The sequence below is a fragment of the Lithobates pipiens genome, unplaced genomic scaffold (assembly GCF_037356315.1).
Source record: "Lithobates pipiens isolate NorthernLeopardFrog02 unplaced genomic scaffold, aLitPip1_a1.2 Scaffold_28, whole genome shotgun sequence".
In the NCBI taxonomy this organism is placed as follows: domain Eukaryota; kingdom Metazoa; phylum Chordata; class Amphibia; order Anura; family Ranidae; genus Lithobates; species Lithobates pipiens.
In genome coordinates, this window is record NW_027507789.1 from 223,888,349 (window position 1) to 223,910,194 (window position 21,846).

A 21,846-nucleotide genomic window follows, 5' to 3' on the forward strand; every position below is an offset into this window, starting at 1 on the left:
AAGTGGTGCTGTATCTGCAGTTCCCGGGTCCTGATGATGAACTGCAGTCAGTGCAGACATTGCAGCTCCCCAAGTCCGCGAGGTTATCCGGCCCGTCCCCCAACAGCAGTTCTATTATGTCCTCTTCTGTAATCTACTGGTTGAATCTCTCATGTCACGTAATGGCCATGATCAGGAAAAAAGCGTTTAAGTCTGCTTTCTTTTTACGGGTTCTTCAATTTATTACAGTAAGTGTTTTTTTTGTATGAGCCATGATGGCCCCTACCCCAACCCCTTGTGTACCGCTCTTTATGAAGTCATTTAAAGTGGAACTTCCGCTCATTGGAACCCTCCGACGCCACAATTGGCACCTTTCAGGGGGAGGGGGGTGCAGGTACCTGTACAGTACAGGTATTTGCACCCACTTCCGGCATAGATATCCGCAGAATCTGTGGATATTTACGCCACTTCCTGCGGGTCCCCCGCTGTCCGCTGGGAAACGCACGGATCCCAGAGACAGCGGGGGACCATCCTTATTGCGCAGCGCGACTCGCGCATGCGCAGTAGGGAACCGGGAAGTGAAGCCGCAAGGCTCCACTTCCTAATTCCCACACCCAAGATGGCGGCGGCAGCACCCGAGAGACGATCGAGAGATCGGCTTCGGGTGCCGACATCGCGGGTGCGCTGGGCGGGTAAGTGTCCTTATTTTATAAGTCAGCAGCTGCAGTATTTGTAGCCGCTGACTTTAAAAAAAAAAAAAAAAACAGCGGAACTCCCGCTTTAACCATTTCCTATTCTGGCACTCCTCTCCTACATGTAAATCATTTTTTTGCTAGAAAATTACTCAGAACCCCCAAACATTATATATATATTTTAGCAAAAGTGTTTTTTTTGTAAAAAAAAAAACAAACTGTTTCATGATTTAAAAAAAATAACAAAACACAGTGAAGTTAGCCCAATTTTTTTTTGGATATGATGTTACGCCGAGTAAATAGATACCCAACATGTCGAGCTTTAAAACTGCGCACACTCATGGAATAACGCCAAACTTCAGTACTTAAAAATCTCCATAGGCAAAGCTTTAAATTTTTTTTTTACAGGTTACATGTTTAGAGTTACAGAGGAGGTCTAGTGCTAGAATTATTGTTCGCGCTCTAACGCACGCAGCGATACCTCACATGTGTGGTTTGAACGGCGTTTACATATGTGGGTGGGACTAGCGTTCACTTCTGAGCGCGAGCTACCGGGGACAGGGGCATTTTAAATTATTTATTTTTTATTTTACTTTATTTTTTAAATTTTACTTTTTTTTACAACATTTTTTTTTTTTTTGATCACTTTTATTCCTATTACAAGGAATGTAAACATCCCCTGTAATAGGAATCATTCACGACAGGTCCTCTTTATGGAGAGATGCCAATCAGTAAGACCTCACATCTCATGAAAACCATCTCTGGAGGGTACGTAGAGAGGAAGTGGCTGTAAAGAGGCTGCAGTAGATCAGAAGCCTTGAGATGGAATGAAGGATGCAAAAAAAAAAAAGTGACAGCAAGTATTTTAATTACAATGGCAACTGTTTATTATACCCAGCACACAGAGCAACACGTCATCCCATTATTATTATTACAGGTACTTATATAGCGCCCTCAATTTATGCAGCGCTTTACATATATATTGTACAGTCACATCAGTTCCTGCCCCAAGGAGCTTACAATCTATGGTCCCTAACTCACATGCATACATAAACTCATACCTAACCTCCCATTCATACATAAATACTAGGGCAAATTGGGACAGGAGCCAATTAACCTACCAGCATTGAATTTAAAAAGCGGAGGTCCACCCTAAAGTGGACCTTCCACTCATTGGAATCCCCCCCCCCTCCGGCGCCACAATTGGCACCTTTCAGGGGGAAGGGGGTGCAGGTACCTGTACAGTACAGGTATCTGCACCCACTTCCGGGATAGCTCTCTGCGGAAAGGGGCGTAGATTACGCCCCTTTCCAAAAGTCCCCCGCTGCCTGCTGGGAAACACACAGATCCCAGAGGCAGCGGGGTCCATACTTATTGCGCAGCGCGACTCGCGCATGCGCAGTAGGGAACCGGGAAATGAAGCCGAAAGGCTCCACTTCCTGATTCCCATACCCAAGATGGCGGTGGCAGCACCCGAGAGACGATCGAGAGATGGGCTTTGGGTGCCGACATCGCGGGCGCGCTGGACAGGTAAGTGTCACTATTTTAAAAGTCAGCAGCTGCAGTATTTGTAGCTGCTGGCTTTTAAAAAAAAAAAAAAAAACGCGGAGTCCAGGCGGAGTCCCGCTTTAAGGTTGCAAGGGCACATTTGGAGATATACGGAGATATGACCTAGAGGTCCTGTGGTACATAACCACAGAAGAACACATACAAGCCTAAGGACTCCTGAAATGAGCATGCTGGGAGTTATAGTTGCACAGAATCCGAAGACAAATAAGCTTTCATCAATGGAGAAGACTTGTTACATTACAAATTCCCAACACAGCAGTTCGTTCTTCTTGCTGGGAGATCAGATAGAAATTGTAAGGCAGATGAAAGGATGTCAGGAATACAATCAGCTTGAGCAGTTTTCATTAACACCTTCTGGAAGTCCCAGCCCCCGTCTCCTTGGTCACCTTCCAGAATCACTCCAAAAAGCTGTCAATACTTTGCCTACAAGCAGCAATCTCTAAATTGGGGATTTTTAAAGGCAACCAACATAACAATCATGTACAAAAAATGATGGTTTTATTGAAAACACTTGCAAAATTCCCACATGGGATAATTTAAAAACAATGCAATACATACAAATGGTAAAGAAATGAAAAGTGGTGATAACCAAACTAATAGGCCCCATTGATCATACTACAGCAATAACATAGATTGAGTTCTCTATCAGGATCCGGATATCGTACCCAATCTATGTTATTGCTGTAGTATGATCAATCAGCCTATTAATTTGGGTATCACCACTTTTCATTTCTATGTCATTTGTATGTATTGCATTGTTTTTTAATTGTCCCATGTGGGAATTTTACAAGTGTTTTCAATAAAACCATAATTTGTTATTACATGATTGTTATGTTGGTTGCCTTTAAAACGCCCCAATTTAGAAATTGCTGCTGTAGACAAAATAACAGGAATGATGGCAACCCTAATTTAGCTCCAAATAATATTATTAAAGTTGTCAATACTTTTACTATATACTGGCTTTCAACTTGCCTTATAATTAAAGCAAATTGAATAGTGTATGGGTCGAAACTTGTTGAACCTACCAGTTATGTTTTCCATAATGACAAAAAAATTAAATAAAAACAGACCAAAAGAATATATATATATATAATGAAGAAGGAAGACGAAAGAGGAAGCAGAAAGAGGAAGGAAGAAGAAAGAAGCAGAAATAAGAAGGAAGAAGAAAGAATGAAGAAGCAGAAATAAGAAGGAAGAAGAAAGAAGGAAGAAGCAGAAATAAGGAAAAGGCAGAAAGAAGAAGGAAGAAGAAGAAGGGAAAAGAAAGATGAAGAATCGGAAGAAAGAAATAGGAAGAAGAAATAAGAAGCAAGAAGAAGAAAGAAGAAAGAAGGAACAAGCAGAAAATAAGAAAGAAGAAGCAGAAAAAAAGACACAGAAAGAAGAAGGAAGAAGGAAAAGGCAGAAAGAAGAAGGAAGAAGAAAGATGAAGAAGAAAGAATAAGTCAAAGGAAAGAAGCAGAAGACAGAAGGAAGAAGGAAGAAGCAGAAAGAAGAAGCAAGAAGAAGAAAGAAGGAACAAACAGAAAGAAGAAGGAAGAAGCAGAAAGAAGAAAGATAAAGAAGAAGAAAGATGAAGTTGGAAGAAAGAAGCAGAAGAAAGACGAAGAAGGAGAAGAAGTCAGAGGAAAGAAGCAGAAAGAAGAAGAAAGAAGGAACAAACAGAAAGAAGAAGGAAGAAGCAGAAAGAAGAAGAAGAAAGGAGGAAGAAGCGAAAAGAAGAACGAAGAAGCAAAACGAAGGAGGAAGAAGCAGAAAGAAGAAGAAGAAAGATAAAGAAGGAGAAGAAAGAAGAAGTCGGAACAAAGAAGCAGAAGAAAGAAGAAGAAAGAAGAAGGAAGAAGAAAGTAGAAGAAAGAATAAGGAAGAAAAAAGAAGGAAGAAGAAAGAAGATAGAAGAAAGAAGAACATACAAGAGAAAAAATCAACAAACAAGCAGAGAAAACCACCCTGGAAGCCCTAATACTGACAATGTTTCTATCTGAATAATGATGGTGCAACACAGGGAGTCCTTCTGGTGTCTACAGGAAAATCTGTCTGATATCTGAAAGTCTTAGTAGCACAGGCGCCCCCCGTCTCTGCACCGAATGCATGCACAGCGCCCTTCCTGCAGCCTACAAAGATTGCAGTTATTTACTGAAGGACGCCTCAGTCTCTGAATCTCCTCTGTTCTGAGGTTGCTGGCTCTGTGGGGGTCCTTCTGCCGCCACTTCAAAGTCTTACACTGGAGGTGAGCTCTATGTGACCACATTTTTTAGGTTCTGATGGACGGAACCCCATGGTGGCACGAAGTAGAGACAAGGTTGAAGAGTGCAGAAAGGAGGGCGAAGAGATGTTAGAACTGGTTTAACAGAAAACTCAGCTCCACTGGCACCAATATACAAATTTCAGAGTTTTTTTAACCATTTTTGTAACATGAGCAGCAAATAAGCAGTTGAATAGTTTAACAGACCTCATACAAAAACCTTACATGATGCTGGAAAAACCTTAAAACCACTCCACTTGTATTTTTAAACACAGATCTACTGTAGGCAATGCCGGGACAGAGGGTGGGCAGGAGGAGCAGCAACCCAGGGAGCAGTGGTGGGGGGCATCCCCTTACCATATACAAGCTCCAGACCCATGGTTAGCAACCAGCCATCTGGAGGGGTGCTCCTGGTGAGGATGGGTGCTGCACTGGGTCTGGCCAGAGGGTCGGGTCCCCAGCCTTCTGGCCTAGATTGGTGTAGTCCTAGTTCCGGTCAGTTTTTCAGGAGAGAACACCGGCTCCTCTTTAGCAGGGGGGGGAGCGTTTAGTATCTCCTGAATATGATTAGGTAGGAGTGATGGGAGCGACGGTTGAGCCTTAGGGGTCAAGGGCTCTCCCCAAGCTTTTAGAACTTCAGGCCTTCCTGGCTGGAGTGGGAGCTGCGCTGACTAGGCTGTTGGTCAGGGTTGGGATAAAAAGCCTGTGGTGAATGTGCCCCTGAAGTGGCAGTTCAGGGGTGCCATACAATGACTGTGAGTGAGGGCCACTTTGATTTATGGCACCGTGGTCACTTCACCATACACACGTTTTTCACACCTGCCTCTAGGGCCGAGCCTTTTGGCTAGGACCAGAGGAATTTTTTATTCCTGGCCGGAGGGCCAGTCGTTGTATTGCACGATGGCCACGCTTTCACTTCTCCCCACTTCCTTCTCCCGAATTTCCTATTTATTTTACCCCCGTGTTTGTCACTTTTATGCATTTTTTTTGTTTGATGTGTTACACGTTTGTCACTGTGTGATTGGTAGGGTGTGGGTCCTCCGCCTACCCTGAAAGGTGTGGGAAGGGGGTGGACATAGGCCTTCTGGTTTGGTTCGCCCTCTCTTATGGGGGAGTCCCACCGAGTACTTGGGTTGGTCTGTTTTGGCAGACCTTCCAGAGAGGGGGGTCCATCTGATTATGGCCAAGTACCTCAGTCCCCATCTGGAGCCTAACGCCCCGGGGGATCAGGGTAAGGCCCCCTCCTAGGGAGTATCATTTAAAGTGGTTGTAAACCCTTACAAACCACTTTGACCTACAGGTAAGCCTAGATTAAGTGTAGGTGTAGGTCCTACACGGTTTAGGAGATATTTACTAAGAGACAGTCACAGCTGTTTACGGCGCATGCATAGACAGCGGCGCTCAGGCGCACTATCGCCGTTAGCAGCATGCCGCTGCTGATGCCGATATGCCGTTAGTGGCGGCTCCCATGCGCATGTTCGGTAGTGACGTCATCAATGCTCCAGAGCTGTGAGTGGCCGGAGCAGCTATACCTGGAAGAAGATGAATGCTCCGGACTACAGGGGAAAGCGGTGACATCGCTGGCTCCTGTGTCAGGTAAGTGACACATAATGGGCTACTACTATGCGATGCAATGCTATGTGATGCGATGCGATGCATAGTAGCCCATTATGCTTTACCTTTGCAGGGTTTACTTCCTCTTTAACACCTGTTGCATGTTTTGTGTCACTCTTTATGTGTGTGCACTTTTTTAGGCACCGGGTGGAGTTTTTGGGTTTGTTTTACACGCCACGGGCTTTAAAAAAAAAAAAAAAATTCTTACCTTTTACCTGCATTTTTTTTTCAGTTGGCGACAGGGTCTCTTTAAGTTAGTCAATAAAATGTATAATTTAAATGCCAAACTTTCTGCACACTTCCACAAATTTAAGATAAATGTTTGGCTTTAGATACAAAGTAACAATCTATTGTCAATTGTTTCACTGAAAAGATCTGGCCAGATGGGGGGAAAAAACAACTGAAATCAGCAAACGTATCATTCCTTTTGTTTTAGTGAAGTGCATCCCTAAAATGTACAATGGAAGTGCAATGAAAGGATTAGTTTTGCGTCCATGTTATTAACAAATAGCGCTTAGTGGAGTCGATCGTCTTATAGACAGGGCCTTAACCCCCCCCCCCCCCTCCCCTCCATGTCCTTTCCCCAAAGACCCTGTTTGTTTTGATATAAGCAGCTGGATTAGTTGGGGAATGAACAGCTGAACAAACCCGGCTGTGCCAGAGTTGTTGAAGAACTCTCAGAAAGTGACGCCCCACAGGGCTGTGCCGCCACAGCCGATCGGCGGCTGCATGTAGGCGGCAGAGCGTGGAAAATGGGGCATTTGAAAGGCCAGGGCGTTGCGCTCTTTGCGGCGGCATCCGAGGGGCCCCGAGCGCAGGACAATAAAAATGAATGCCCTATTGTCTGTCCGGCTGGTGATAATTTGTCTCTCTACGGCTAAATATTAGTTTTATGATATTGGCAGGAGCTGACGCGCTCACAGCAATCAGGAGTGTTTGTTCTTGGCAGGAAAAATCAGCAGAAATTCAGCTATAAATCCGCTTTCACAATCTTCTGATTTATTTACTGTACAGGAATCCCAGCAAGGAGCCCATTATATGGGAGAGAAGTCATCTACTCACTCCCAACACCGGGGTATGACAAGAAAAATCCAGCCAGAATGGGGCACAACTAAGAGGCGCTGTCAATGGTGGAGCCATAAAGTGCTAGCAACAAGGGACAACCGTGAGCCATAAAGTGCTAGCAATGAGGGATAACCGTGAGGCTCTGCGAATGTTGGACGATCATGAGGCACTATCAATGAGGGACAACCATGAGGCACTATCAATGAGGGACAACAATGAGGCAAGAGGTGCTATCAATGAAGGACAACCATGAGGCACTATCAATGAGGGACAACAATGAGGCAAGAGGTGCTATCAATGAAGGACAACCATGAGGCACTATCAATGAGGGAGAACCATGAGACAAGAGGTGTTATCAATGATGGACAACCATGAGGCACTATCAATAAAGGGACGACCATGAGGCAAGAGGTGCAATCAATGATGGACAACCATGAGTCACCATCAATGAGGGACAACAACAAGGCAAGAGATGCTATCAATGAGGGACAACCATGAGGCACTATCAATGAGGGACAACCATGGAGGTACCATCAATGAGGGACAACAACAAGGAAAGAGGCGCTATCAGTGAGGGACAACCATGAGGCACTATCAATGAAGGAAAACCATGATGCACTATCAATGAAGGAAAACCATGAGGCACTATCAATGATGGACAAACATGGAGGTACCATCAATGAGGGACAACAACAAGGCAAGAGGCGCTATCAATGAGGGATAACCATGAGGCACTATCAATGAGGTACAACCATGAGGCAAGAGGTGCTATCAATGATGGACATCCATATGGCCCTATCAATGAGGGACAACCATGAGGTAAGAGGTGCTAACAATGATGAACATTCCTAAGGCACTATCAATGAGGGACAACAACAAGGCAAGAGGTGCTATCAATGAGGGACAATGAGGCACTATCAACGGGGGACAACCATGAGACAAGAGGTGCTAACAATGTTGGACATCCATAAGGCCCTATCAATGAGGGACAATTTGAGGCACTATCAATGAGGGACACCAACCATGAGGCAAGAAGTGCTATGAATAAGGGACATCCATGAGCCATAAAGTGCTAGCAATGAGGGACAACTATGAGGTGCTACGATTGGTAGGCAACCATAAGGCACTATCAATAAGGGACAATCATGAGGCATAAGACACTGTAAATATGGGACATCCATGAGGCTTGAGGTGCTATGAACGAGGGACAACAAGGCAAGAAGTGCGATCAATCTTGGACAGCCACGAGGCAAGAAGTGCTATCAACAATGGACAACCGTGAGGCACTGTCAATGAAGAACAATCATAAGGCACTGTGAATGTGGGACAACCATGAGGCTTGAGGTGCTATGAATGAGGGACAACAACAAGGCAAGAGGTGCTATCAATCTTGGACAACCACTAGGCGCTATCAATGAGGGACAACCAAAGGCATTAGGTGCTAGCAATGAGGGGCAGCCATGAGGTACTATGAATGCACCAAGAATGAAGGACAACAAAAAGCATGAGACATTTGAGGTACCAGGGATAAGATATGATGATGAAGCATTATGGAACTAGGAATGAGAGAAGATGATAAGGCACAAGGCATTAGGAATAAGGTACAAGGATTAGGCCCTTGGAATGATGAATGATGAACGATGAGGTATGAGGCACTAGGTATATACAATCACACCATAACTGGCAGTAACTTCTGAAAATTTCTTTACTGGTGTCTCATGTCCTGGTGACACCTGTGCCCTTATTTTGCTTCTTTTTTTTTTTACAGGTGTCACAGGAACAGGAAGTGATGGATAATCTCCCCAAAGGGGGCAAAGGCAGGAATAAACACCTGGCAGAAACGTCACACCTTTCTCCCCACTGGATTCTAAACTAAAGAGAAACACTGTGGACAGAGGCAAGATTGAAAAAAAGTTACAAAGTATCCGTGTGCTGGAGATCAGTAATATTGGAAAACACATTTCCAGATGAGAAGAGGGATCCCATTTTTACCCTCCACTCATTTATACACACAAAATCGAACTGAAGGCGAGTACAGAACATCTACAACACGGCCTTCTGTCATTAGTGATGAAAAGCTTGGGGATCTCTGACTTCCGGGATGAGCCTTCTGCTGTGAATGGCGCAATAAAGAAAACCGATAAAGAACGTCATTGCTTCTGGAAGGAACGGATGTGATCCTGCCTTTTAAAGACGCAGCTCTCTCACGCTGAATTATTGGTGAGACATTAATTGTACTGTAAAATGTGCGATTTGACCCCGAACAAATAGGCCGCCGCGTCCCCGCAGGACAGGCTCCGGGCCTCGGGGCCGCCATAATCTGAGACTAAATCTAATGCGGAACAGATGTGGTGGGAAGAGGCTGGAGGAGGAAGGAGGCTTATTTTATGGAGAGTTTGGTTTTATGGAGCAAAACGTCATTCCGTTAGGTGGATGGATATCACAGAACATTTGTATCCAGACCGATCCCCGCATGTCGGATTTATCAGAACCACTGGTTTATATACAAGGGAAAGACTGGGGATATGAATACCTACAATGAATAATGTATCTTCTTTGCTTCCTTTTGGTCAATTAAATATAGCATTGAAAGTGCAAAGAATACCCTTTGATCCTGCCAAAAATCTTATGAGCTGTTAGTTCACTGTTCACAAGGAGAGGATATAGAAATGAGTTGGCATTATGAAGATAAGGAGGGTGATGATGATGAAGCTGGGGAGGAGATGAGGAGGGTGATGAGGATGAAGCTGGGGAGGAGATGAGGTGGGGAGGAGATGAGGTGGGGGAGGAGATGAGGAGGGATTATGGAGATCAAGAAGGGTCATGGAGATGAGGTGTGGGAGAGGAGATGAGAAGTGATTATGGAGATGAAAGGATGGGGGGGTGGTAAGAGGATGGATTATGGAGATGAAGTTGGGGAGGAGATGAGGAGAGGTTATGGAGATGAAGTGTGGGAGATAAGATGAAAATGTTTTATGAAGATGAAGTTGGGGAGGAGACGAGGAGGGATTATGGAGATTAAGAAGGGTCATGGAGATGAGGTGTGGGGGAAGAGATAAGAAGTGGTTATGGAGATGAAGATGTTTTATGGATATGAAGTTGGGGAGGAGATGAGGAGGGTTTATGGAGATGAAGTGTGGGAGATAAGATGAAGAAGTTTTATGAAGATGAAGTTGGGGAGGAGACAAGGAGGGATTATGGAGATCAAGAAGGGTCATGGACATGAGGTGTGGGGGTGGAGATGAGGAGGGGATATAGAGATGAAGTTGGGGAGGAGATAAGGAGGAGTTATTTAGATGAAGATGTTTTATAGAAATTAAATTGGGGAGGAGATGAGGAGGGGTTATGGAGATGAAGTTGGGGAGGAGATGGGGGTTATGGAGATGAGGTATGGGGGGGTAGATGAGAAGGGGTCATGGAGATGACGTTTGGGAGTAGATGAGATGAAGCGGGATTATGGAGATGAAATTGAGGAGGGAGATGAGGAGGGGGTTATGGAGATGAAGTGGGGGAGGAGATGAGGAGGGGTTATGTAGATGAAGGTGGGGAGGAGATGAGGAAGGGAAGGAGATGAGGAGGGATTATGTAGATGAAGTTGGGGAAGAGTTGAGGAGGGGTTATGGAGATATAGTTTGGAAGATGAGGTGAAGATCGGTTATGGAGATTAAGTTATGGAGGAGATGAGGTGTAGGGGAGTAGATGAGGAGGGGTTATGAAGTGTGGGAAATTAGATGGAGATGGGTAATGCAGATGAAGTTGGGGAGGAGATGAGGAGGGATTATGGAGATGAAGTGGGGGAGGAGATGAGGAGGGGTTATGGAGATGAAGTGGGGGAGGAGATGAGGAGGGGTTATGGAGATGAAGTGGGGGAGGAGATGAGGAGGGGTTATGGAGTTGTTGGGGGGGGGGGGATGAGGAGGGGTTATGGAGATGAAGTGGGGGAGGAGATGAGGAGGGGTTATGGAGATGTAGGGGAGGAGATGAGGAGGGTTATGGAGATGAGGTTGGAGAGGAGATGAGGAGGGTTATGGAGATGTGGGGGATGAGATGAAGAGGGGTTATGGAGATGAAGTTGGGGAGGAGATGAGGAGGGGTTATGGAGATGTGGGGGAGGAGATGAGGAGGGGCTATGGAGATGTGGGGGAGGAGATGAGGAGGGGTTATGGAGATGTGGGGGAGGAGATGAGGAGGGGCTATGGAGATGTGGGGGAGGAGATGAGGAGGGGCTATGGGAGTGTGGGGAGGAGATGAGGAGGGGCTATGGAGATGTGGGGGAGGAGATGAAGAGGGGTTATGGAGATGAAGTTGGGGAGGAGATGAGGGGGGTTATGGAGATGTGGGGGAGGAGATGAGGAGGGTTATGGAGATGTGGGGGAGGAGATGAGGAGGGGTTATGGAGATGTGGGGGAGGAGATGAGGAGGGTTATGGAGATATGGGGGGAAGGAGATGAGGAGGGGTTATGGAGATGTGGGGGGGGGGAGGAGATGAGTAGGGATTAATGGAGATAGATGGGGAGAGAAGATGAAGCTGTGCTCTGTAGTCTCCAGGATGATGTCTCTGCAGTATGGTAAGTCAGTGTGTCAGTGGTAAGCTGCAATGTATTACATTTGTGAGGAGATTTAGATACCTATAAATTGCAAATTCAGCAACTTTGACTGGGCAGGTAGTATATATATATATATATATATATATATATATATATATACAGTATGTAGAGCCTTTTATTTTTTTATTTTTATATATAGATATAAATACACAAGCAAAACTGAGTGGGCGTGAGGGGGAGGGCTTATAGCCTATAGGCAGCTGTTCTTTATGTGCCCGGTGCCCAGTTCTCCTGCAGGTGCAGTATAACCCTAGTTAAACCGGTAGTTGCTAATTATTCCCATGAAGCCGTGTCCCTCAGTGGATTATAGAGCAGTCTGTGGGATGGAACGCAGGCAGCAGAAAATGAATGAGTCGTTTTTACCCTTGACTACTCTCTATAACATACATATTACATTACAGTATTTATTTACATGACCGTATTTACCCGATTTCTGATTCTGAAGTCTTTTTTTTTTTTTTTAATTAGATCTCCATGAATCCTTTTTGCCATTTCATGGTTGCTGTACGCCTGGAAAACGCCAAGCCGCCTGGTAGGTAAAAAAATAAAATAAAAATAAAAATGGCGATGGGTCCTAACCCATACAAAGCGTCTGCTGGCAGCCATCGCCTTGTAAAACGAGGGATATGTTGGAGAGACGGCAAAGCTGGCAAGCGCTCAAATACCGCACGTTTCATTTTTTTTTTCACTCGAACACACAACTTGGGTTGGCGAGATCAGATTTGCAGCCACCGTGGCTGTTTTGCATTAATGGCGGGTCACAGGTTAAATACAGCAGAAGCTCAGGAATTTCTGCTTCATTTTCTTTTTTTTTTTCCTTTGACGTGCCTTGACTGCGGGTCCTGCCACAACACACGCTCGCAGAGGAGCAGCGGGGTTAAGTAACTTGCTAAGACCCATGAAGGTTGTGTGTGTGTGTGTGGGGGGGGGGGGGGGGGCTGATTTTTGAACACAGACGTCGACTCGATGAGACGCAAAGCTTGCAGGGTCGGTTGCGAATGGATTTCTTGATGTTTGAAAGGAATTGCGCAAAGCGCATTTTGGAACTCTCGGGGGAGTAAAGCTGAACTCTTACCTATTTAAATATTTTCCTTAATAGCCACATACAGTTTCCACTTTGTGAGCACCAAATGCCCTTGCATATCCAGATATTACCTGGTAAAAGTAGCAGTGACATCATCAATATGCTGTGCACAGCCTGTGCAGAGAGCAGAGCTGTGGGAGGGGCCAAGGAGGCTCCACCCACTACAGGCAGCCTACAATAAAGTACAGGAGCTTGGCGGGATAAAACCAGTCACCCTGCACAAGGAGAGAGAGTGGAGCTATGGGAGGGGCAGGCTCCACCCACTACAGAAAACTACAGGAGGAGGTGGAGACAAGACCAGTCACCCTGCACAAGGAAAGAGAGCAGAGCTATGGAAGGGGCAGGCTCCACCCACTACAGAAAACTACAGGAGGAGGCGGAGACAAGACCAGTCACCCTGCACAAGGAGAGAGAGAGCGGAGCTATGGGAGGGGCAGGCTCCACCCACTACAGGAGGGGGCGGAGACAAGACCAGTCACCCTGCACAAGGAGAGAGAGCGGAGCTGTGGGAGGGGCAGGCTCTACCCACTGCAGAAAACTACAGGAGGGGCGGAAACAAGACCAGTCACCCTGCACAAGGAGAGAGAGAGCAGAGCTATGGGAGGGGCAGGCTCCACTCACTGCAGAAAACTACAGGAGGGGGTGGAGACAAGACCAGTCACCCTGCACAAGGAGAGAGAGCGGAGCTGTGGGAGGGGCAGGCTCCACCCACTACAGAAACAACAGGAGGGGGCGGAGACAAGACCAGTCACCCTGCACAAGGAGAGAGAGCAGAGCTTTGGGAGGGGCAGGCTCCACCCACTACAGAAAACTACAGGAGGGGGCGGAGACAAGACCAGTCACCCTGCACAAGGAGAGAGAGAGCAGAGCTATGGGAGGGGCAGGCTCCACCCACTGAAGAAAACTACAGGAGGGGGCGGAGACAAGACCAGTCACCCTGCACAAGGAGAGAGAGCGGAGCTGTGGGAGGGGCAGGCTCCACCCACTACAGAAAACAACAGGAGGGGGCGGAGACAAGACCAGTCACCCTGCACAAGGAGAGAGAGAGCAGAGCTATGGGAGGGGCAGGCTCCACCCACTACAGAAAACAGGAGGGGGCGGAGACAAGACTAGTCACCCTGCACAAGGAGAGAGAGAGCAGAGTAATGGGAGGGGCAGGCTCCACCCACTACAGAAACTACAGGAGGGGGCGGAGACAAGACCAGTCACCCTGCACAAGGAGAGAGAGAGCAGAGCTGTGGGAGGGGCCCCGCAGGCTCCACCCACTACAGAAAACTACAGGAAGAGGCGGAGACAAGACCATGGGTGAGGATGGATGAGCCATGGATGGGTATGGGTGAGTGTGGATGAGTTTTAGTAAATAACCCCTATTATGTCCGAAAAGAGCAATTAACAGCCTGCCCCCTGCAATGGAATAATAAACCTAAATCCTGATTGGTTGACCTGGGCGAAGGCTCCCAGTTTCCAGTAAAGAGGGTAAGAGTCGACCCTTTGTCCCATACCCAATAACTGGAATAATGAAAGTCTCCAGAATTCCGGATCCGATTTTTTCCTATATGCCATAAGTAGGATTTTCTCACACGAATAGTTAGCACATGTTTATAAATCTCTTGATGGACTCCAAATCTCCTCCTCCCCAAAATCCCTCAGAGCGCGGAATTTACGCCTCCCACCCCCAACCCCAACCCAACCGTAACCGGCAGGACGAGGAACCTTGGATGAATTAAACCCTCAACAAGCATAATAAAACCGAGCAGCGACCTTATCAAGATGGGCTTCCGACCATCCACAAGACCACCACCCAGCGCAGACGACCGCCACCGCGTCTGATTAATCCTTCCAGTGTGATTGGATGTCAGCGGCCCGGGCCTGCCTGCGCTCCAACCTAACCCTTTATTCTTCATGGCTGATCCAACCTGAAAACGTCTAATAAGTGAATGCCTTGAACAACATGCAGTCCTTAACTTGAAGGCACGTAGCCGGCTCTGTGCTGTGTGTATTAACCATTTGACCTCCAGAATATTTACCCCCCTTCATGACCAGGCCATTTTTTGCTTTATGGCACAGCGTTACTTTAACTGACAATTGCATGGTTGTGTGACGCTGTACCCTAACACAATTGATGTCCTTTTTTTTTTTTTTTCCTCAAATAAAGCTTTCTTTAGTGGTATTTGATCACCTCTGCAGTTTTTATTTTTTGCGCTATAAAACAAAAAACAAAAAAAAAAAGGCAGAGAATTAAAAAAAAAAAAAAACATATCCATAAAAAAAATAAAAAAAAAATAGATAAAAAATAAAATTAGGCCAATATGTATTACAATAAGCATATATTGGAAGCGGCATATATTGATTAGTCTGCGCAAAAGTTATAGCGTCTACAAACTATGGCGTGGCGGTTTTTCAAATGCAATTTTTTTTTAGGAAAAAATACATTTAATGATTTAAAAAAAAAAAAACAACACAATAGATACCCAAATTCTTTTCCCCACAAACACAGCTTTTTTTGGTGGTATTTGATCACCTCTGCAGGTTTTATTTTTTTGCGCTATAAACAAAAAAAGAGCGTCAATTTTGAAAAAAAAAAAAAGCAATATTTTTTACTTATTGCTATAATACATATCCCCCCCCTCCCAAAAAAAATATAAAAACAAAAAACAAATTTTCTTACTCAGTTTAGGCCGATGTGTATTCTTCTACATATTTTTGGTAAAAAAAAAAAAAAAAGAAGAAAAATCGCAATAAGCGTATATTGCTTAGTTTGTGCAAAAGTTAAAGCGTCCACAAAATAGGGGGTAGATTTATGGCATTTTTTTTTATAATACATTTTTTTACATCTGTGATTTATATTGGGACTGCGACATTGCGGCGGACGGATCCGACACTTTTGACACTTTTTTTTGCGACCATTGACATTTATACAAAGATCAGAGCTAAAAAAATAGCCACTGATTACTGTATAAATGTCACTGGCAAGGAAGGGGTTAACACTAGGGGGGGGGGGCGATCAAGGGGTTAAATGTGTGTCCTAGGAAGTGATTCTAAGGCTGGATTCACACCTATGCGTTTTTAGTGCTTTTTGCATTTGAAGATTTGCACTACAGTCCATTTAACATGGTTTCCTATGGAACACGTTCTGTAGTGCAAATCTGCAAAATGCAAAAGCACTAAAAATGCCATAGGTGTGAATCCAGCCTAACTGTGGGGGGGGGGGGGGGTGGGACTGCCTGAAGGAGGAGAGCGAACGTTGTTCATACTTAGTATGAACAACAGATCGCTCTCCTCACCCCTGACAGAACGGAGATCTGTCTGTTCACACTGCCAGACCTCCGTTCTGTGTCTCTCAGGGATCGATCGCTGGCGCCGGGTGCCAGGCACGAGCACATCGCGCTCCGTCGTCGCGCTGCGGGTGCCCCCTAGTGGTCTTAAAGCGGCCGACATATACCCACGACGGTTTTCCCAGGCGGGGCCAACAATAACTGCAGCGGCTGGTCGTCTAGTGATTAAGATCAAGTTGTAAAAGTGGGTGGAGCTCCGCTATAACAGCGCTACAAAGTATCTACATTGTATCCGCAGGTTGTTATTATGTAAATTAAAATGATCTGTTTTTTTTTTTTTTATTATTATTCTTTGACAATCCATACTCATTGGACAACCATGAATCACATGACCTCCCGCGATTACGAGGGAAACGCATTGTTTTCACAGACATCAGCCGCTGGAGAATTCTGTTATCGGAAAGCGAACAACGCGATGAAAGACGCGAGCGCGTCGCTGCAACTCCGACTCCGGCATCCAAGGAGTGAATGTTTAAGAGAAAAAAAAAAAAAACTATTAGGGACTTTTTTTTTTTTTTTTTTTTTTTCTGCTACATCAATAAACCGCCAGAGTCACCCGTCCACAAAGCCAAACATCAGCAGAGGGCCTGCGGGGCGAACTTTCCTAATGGCCCTAAATTATTCTGTCAACTCAAAACAAGACTTTGTAACTTTCAGCGCCAAAGGCGAGCCGCATTGCCGCATTCCCGCGGTTATTACCATCACAGCTCACTGCAAAATAATTAATGATTCACTATCGTTACAGGAATACGAGAAATGTCACCGCAGCGAACGCCCCGGGCGGGGGAGGAATGCAAAATTAGGGAAATAATAAGCAAAAAATTTTAGAATGATTTTTAAATTTTTTTTTAATTAAATGAATGAGTGTAAGAAGGTAAAACGAACAAATTGTTTGTATCCAATACTGATTGCAGTACAACAAAAAATGAGAAAAAAAGAAAAAAGAAAAAGAAAAGCAAAGTTCCAATGTGTCCTATGATAAAGCCCCTTGCACACTTGTGCGTGATCTTGCCGAGAATTGATTACCACAAATTTTTGCTGCGATTTTACAGAGATTTATTGCCACAAATGTTTGCCGCAGTTTTACAGAGATTTATTGCCACTAATTTTTGCCGCGATTTTTACCGAGATTTATTGCCACTAATTTTGCTGCTATTTTAACGCGACTTTAAGCAATGCCCGTGTAATCTTTGGGTCTATGGACCCTCAAATCGCATCAAAGTCGGTCCAAAGTAGTACACGGACTACTTTGAAGTCATCACTGTGACTTGAAGTCACATAGATATTGAATGACACTCACTGGAAATCATGGGGGGGGGGGGGGGGGTTACGATTCGTCATGCAATCCCAAGCCGCAGGAAAAGTCGCACAAGTGTGAAAGGGGCCTAAAGCTGAAATATAGTGTTTTGTTATATCGGGTTTAACAGGCGCAAAAAAATACCTGTGGATCCTGCCAGAAATCCTACAAGCTGGTAACCTCCTGTGCATAAAGGGGGGTTACCCACCTGGTCCCCACCTGGTCCTAGCAGTTGGCAGCAGAGAGGAGATATAACTCCTCCGCCGCATCCTGCGCTTCTTCGTGCAGCCACAGAGAGGCTCTTCTCTGCCGCCCCCCTTGTGTCTCAGCAGAAAGGACAGAACTCCTTCTACAGATCCTGTGCCTCTCTGTGCAGCCGCAGCCCCCCCTCGTCTTATCTCAGCAGTCAGGAGAACAGAGGAGGACAGAACTCTTCCTACAGATTTTGCACCTCTCTGTACAGCCACAGCACCCCCTCGTCTTATCTCAGCAGTCAGCAGAAGAGAGGAGGACAGAACTCCTCCTACAGATCCTGTTCCTCTCTGTGCAGCCGCAGCACCCCTTCGTCTTATCTCAGCAGTCAGCAGAAGAGAGGAGGACAGAACTCCTCCTACAGATCCTTTCCTCTCTGGGCAGCCGCAGCACCCCTTCGTCTTATCTCAGCAGTCAGCAGAAGAGAGGAGGACAGAACTCATCTACAGATCCTGTGCCTCTCTGTGCAGCTGCAGAACCCCCTTGTCTCCACCTCCCCTGGTCTCAGCATTCAGCCGACTCCAGTAGCTGACTCCAGCTCTCCTCTGGGTTCTCCTCAAGATCCTGCACTTTCTGCTTCCCAACTCCTTCCCAACAGCAGCACCAGGTACCAGGGGAGCACTGTGAAGTAGGGCAGGGTGGGGGAATGTTGACTTCTGATGATGGGGGGGACAGTGCCAGGATAAGGTCACCTAGAGACCAGGGTGACCATGCCAAACTGCGCCCCCCTCCAAAGATGTCAGAGTGTTGTGTCAGCGAAAATACTGGCCCCTGATACTGGGCACGAATCTGCATGATTACCCTCTAGCATAAATTCTCCCTCCCCCAGCACAAAATCTCAGCCCCCAAATCCCCCAGCACAAATGTTGCCATACCCCCCCCCCCCCGAAAAAAAAAATAAAGATAAAAAAATCACCCCTCATAACACAAATCCTCCACCCCTCAAATTTCCCCTCCGAGTATACATACTCCCAGTAGTACCAATATTCCCCCCCATCCCCCCTCCTAGTACCATATTCCCCCCATCCCCCCTCCTAGCACCAATGTTCCCTCCATCCCCCATCCTAGCACCAATATTCCCCCCACCCCCCCTCCTAGCACCAAGTATTCCTCCATCCCCCCTCCTAGTGCCAATATTACCTCCATCCCCCCGTCCTAGCACCAATATCCCCCATCCTCCATCCTAGCACCAATATTACCCCCACCCCCCCTCCTAGCACCAATATTCCCCCCATCCCCCCTCCTAGCACCAATATTCCACCCATCCCCCCTCCTATCCCCAATATCCCCCCACCCCACCTCCTAGCACCAATATTACCCCCACCCCCCTCCTAGCACCAATATTTCCCCATTCCCCCTCCTAGTACCAATATTCCCCCCATCCCCCCTCCTAGCACCATATTCCCCCCATTCCCCCTCCTAGTACCAATATTCCCCCCATCCCCCCCTCCTAGCACCAATATTCCCCCATCCCCCCTCCTAGCACCAATATTCCCCCATCCCCCCTCCTAGCACCAATATTCCCCCCATCCTCCTCCTAGAACAAACACCCCCCCCCCCCCGATCATCCCTACTAGAAAAAAATCACTCCCCCTCCTACAAAAATCTCCTCCTAATACAAATCCCCCAAACCTACCCTCTTAGCACAAATCCTTCCTCCCACCCCCTCCCACCACAAATCACCCCTGAATTACCCCTCCTTAGAACACGTCCCCAAATTTCCCCTCCTAGAACAAATCTTTCTCACTGCTACCCCCCAAATTTCACCTAGCAACACAATCCCCTCCCCCAATCTCCTTTGCTATGCCCCCCTCCACTCACATGATATCACAGTACCCAGGGTAGCTGCCCCTCCTGCCCACTCCTTGTCCCGGCCTGGCATCTGATGTAAGGGGGGGGGGGTGCTCCACACATCTAGTCTTACAGATACAACCTGCTCTATGAGGGCGACCATAACGCTGATGCCGCCCGCGATTAATGGAGAGCGACACCCCCTGACAAAGAAAGACTATGGTAGACGCCCCCCCCCCCCCACCCCTGAAGGCAAATGCTGAGCTTCTTCATTGGACACAACAGACACTTCAAGAGCCGCGGCTGACATATGGCTGATCCGAATATCCTATGAAAACGTCTGAGGAAGAATCGTGCGATTTTCAGATTGTGTGTACACTACCTTCCAGACACCATAGAAACGCAGTCCGGAGGCATTCCAGGTGCTTTTCTGCATGTGCGTTTTTGATGCGTTTCCCTGTGCATTTTTTGATGCGCTTTCGGTGCATTTTGATGCAGTCCAGTGCTTATTTCCCCCCTGGTTTTTTCTTAACCTTAAGGGCCAGTTCACACCAGATACAGTTGCATTTTTTTCTGCACCAATACAGTCAGTTCCGGTCAGTTTCTGCACCAGAAACTGGAAATACATGGAAAACACTGTGCATGCATTTTTAGGGCCAGTTTACACCACGTGCAGTCCAGTGCGCTTTTTTTTTTCTGCAACAAAAATGCATGGAAAGTGGGTTATATGGTTTTCAATGGCATAGTTCACACCAGTGCGGTCAGTTTGAGTGCATTCCAGAAAAAAAAAAAAAGTAGAACATGCTGCATTTTTTCTGCACTGGACTGTACTGAAACGCTGTAAAACGTATCAAAAACACACTGGAACGCACCTAAATGCACCAAAAAAAAACGCACTGCAACATACTTGTCCTTGCACAAAAAGGCATCAAAAATGCACAGGAACGCATCAAGAACGCGAATGCTGAACAGCACCTGGAGCGCATCCGGACTGCGTTTCTATGGTGTGAACTGACCCTTAGTGCAGAAGAAAAGCACATGGAACTGAACGGAACTGCATGTGGTGTGAACTGGCCCTTAAGGTTAAGAAAAAAGATGGGGGGGGGGGGAGCACTGGACTACATCAAAAACGCACCAAAAACACATCAAAAACGGTGTGAACTGGCCCTTAGTGCAGGAAAAAAGCACACGGAACTGTGTCTGGTGTGAACTGGCCGTAAATAAGGACAAGTGTGTTGCAGCGTGTTTTTGATGCATTTAGGTGCGTTCCAGTATGTTTTTGATGCATTTTACAGCGTTCCAGTACAGTCCAGTGGAGAAAAAATGCAGCACGTTCTACATTTTTTTCTGGAACTGGAACGCACTGGTGTGAGCGATGCCATTGAAAACCATATAACCTACTTTCCATGCATTTTTGATGCAGAAAAAAAAACGCACTGGACTGCATGTGGTGTGAACTGGCCCTAAAAAAAAAACGCATGCGCAGTGTTTTCCATGTATTCCAATGGCTCTAGTTCACACCAATGCAGTCAGATTTCTGGTGCAGAAACTGTCCGGAAACTGACCGTATTGGTGCAGAAAAAAACGGAACTGCACGGAACTGCATGTGGTGTGAACTGGCCCAAAATAAGGACAAGTGTGCTGCAGCGCGTTTTCGGTGCATTTAGGTGCATTCCAGTGTGTTTAGATACGTTTTACAGCGTTCCAGTACTATCCAGCCGCAGGAAAAAATGCAGCACGTTCTTTTTTTTTTCTAGAACTGGAACACACTGGAACAGCAAGCACTGGTGTGAACTATGCCATTGAAAATCACATAACCTCATTTCTATGCGTTTTTGATGCATAAAAAAACGCACTGGACTGCATGTGGTGTGAACTGGCCCTAAATAAGGACAAGAATGTTGCAGTGCATTTTTGGTGCATTAGGTGCATTTCCGGTGCGTTTTGATACGTTTTACAGCATTCCAGTACAGTCCAGCACAGGAAAAAAATGCAGCACGCTCTACTTTTTTTTTTTCTAGAACTGGAACGCACTGGAACGGCAAGCACTGGTGTGAACTATGCCATTAAAAACCAACTAACCTCATTTTTATGCGTTTTTGATGCATAAAAAACGCACTGGACTGCATGCGGTGTGAACTGCCCCTTCGCGTTCCCGCACATGTCCAGGAACGGTTGGCGTCGCGCCGCACATCGCTGACATCTGAAAACGAACATCGCAGAACGGGCCGGTGAATCGGAGACGTTATTATGACAGGCTGGCTGGTGAACCGCAGGGGGGATTTTCTTTCCAAATAGTTCTCGTCTCCTCTTAAA

General features: G+C 46.3%; 1 protein-coding gene across 1 annotated transcript in view; it reads right to left on the minus strand.

The window, feature by feature from the left end:
- The window catches only part of EYA2 (EYA transcriptional coactivator and phosphatase 2), a 245,582-nt gene that overhangs the window by 59,650 nt on the left and 164,086 nt on the right, over nucleotides 1-21,846 (minus strand).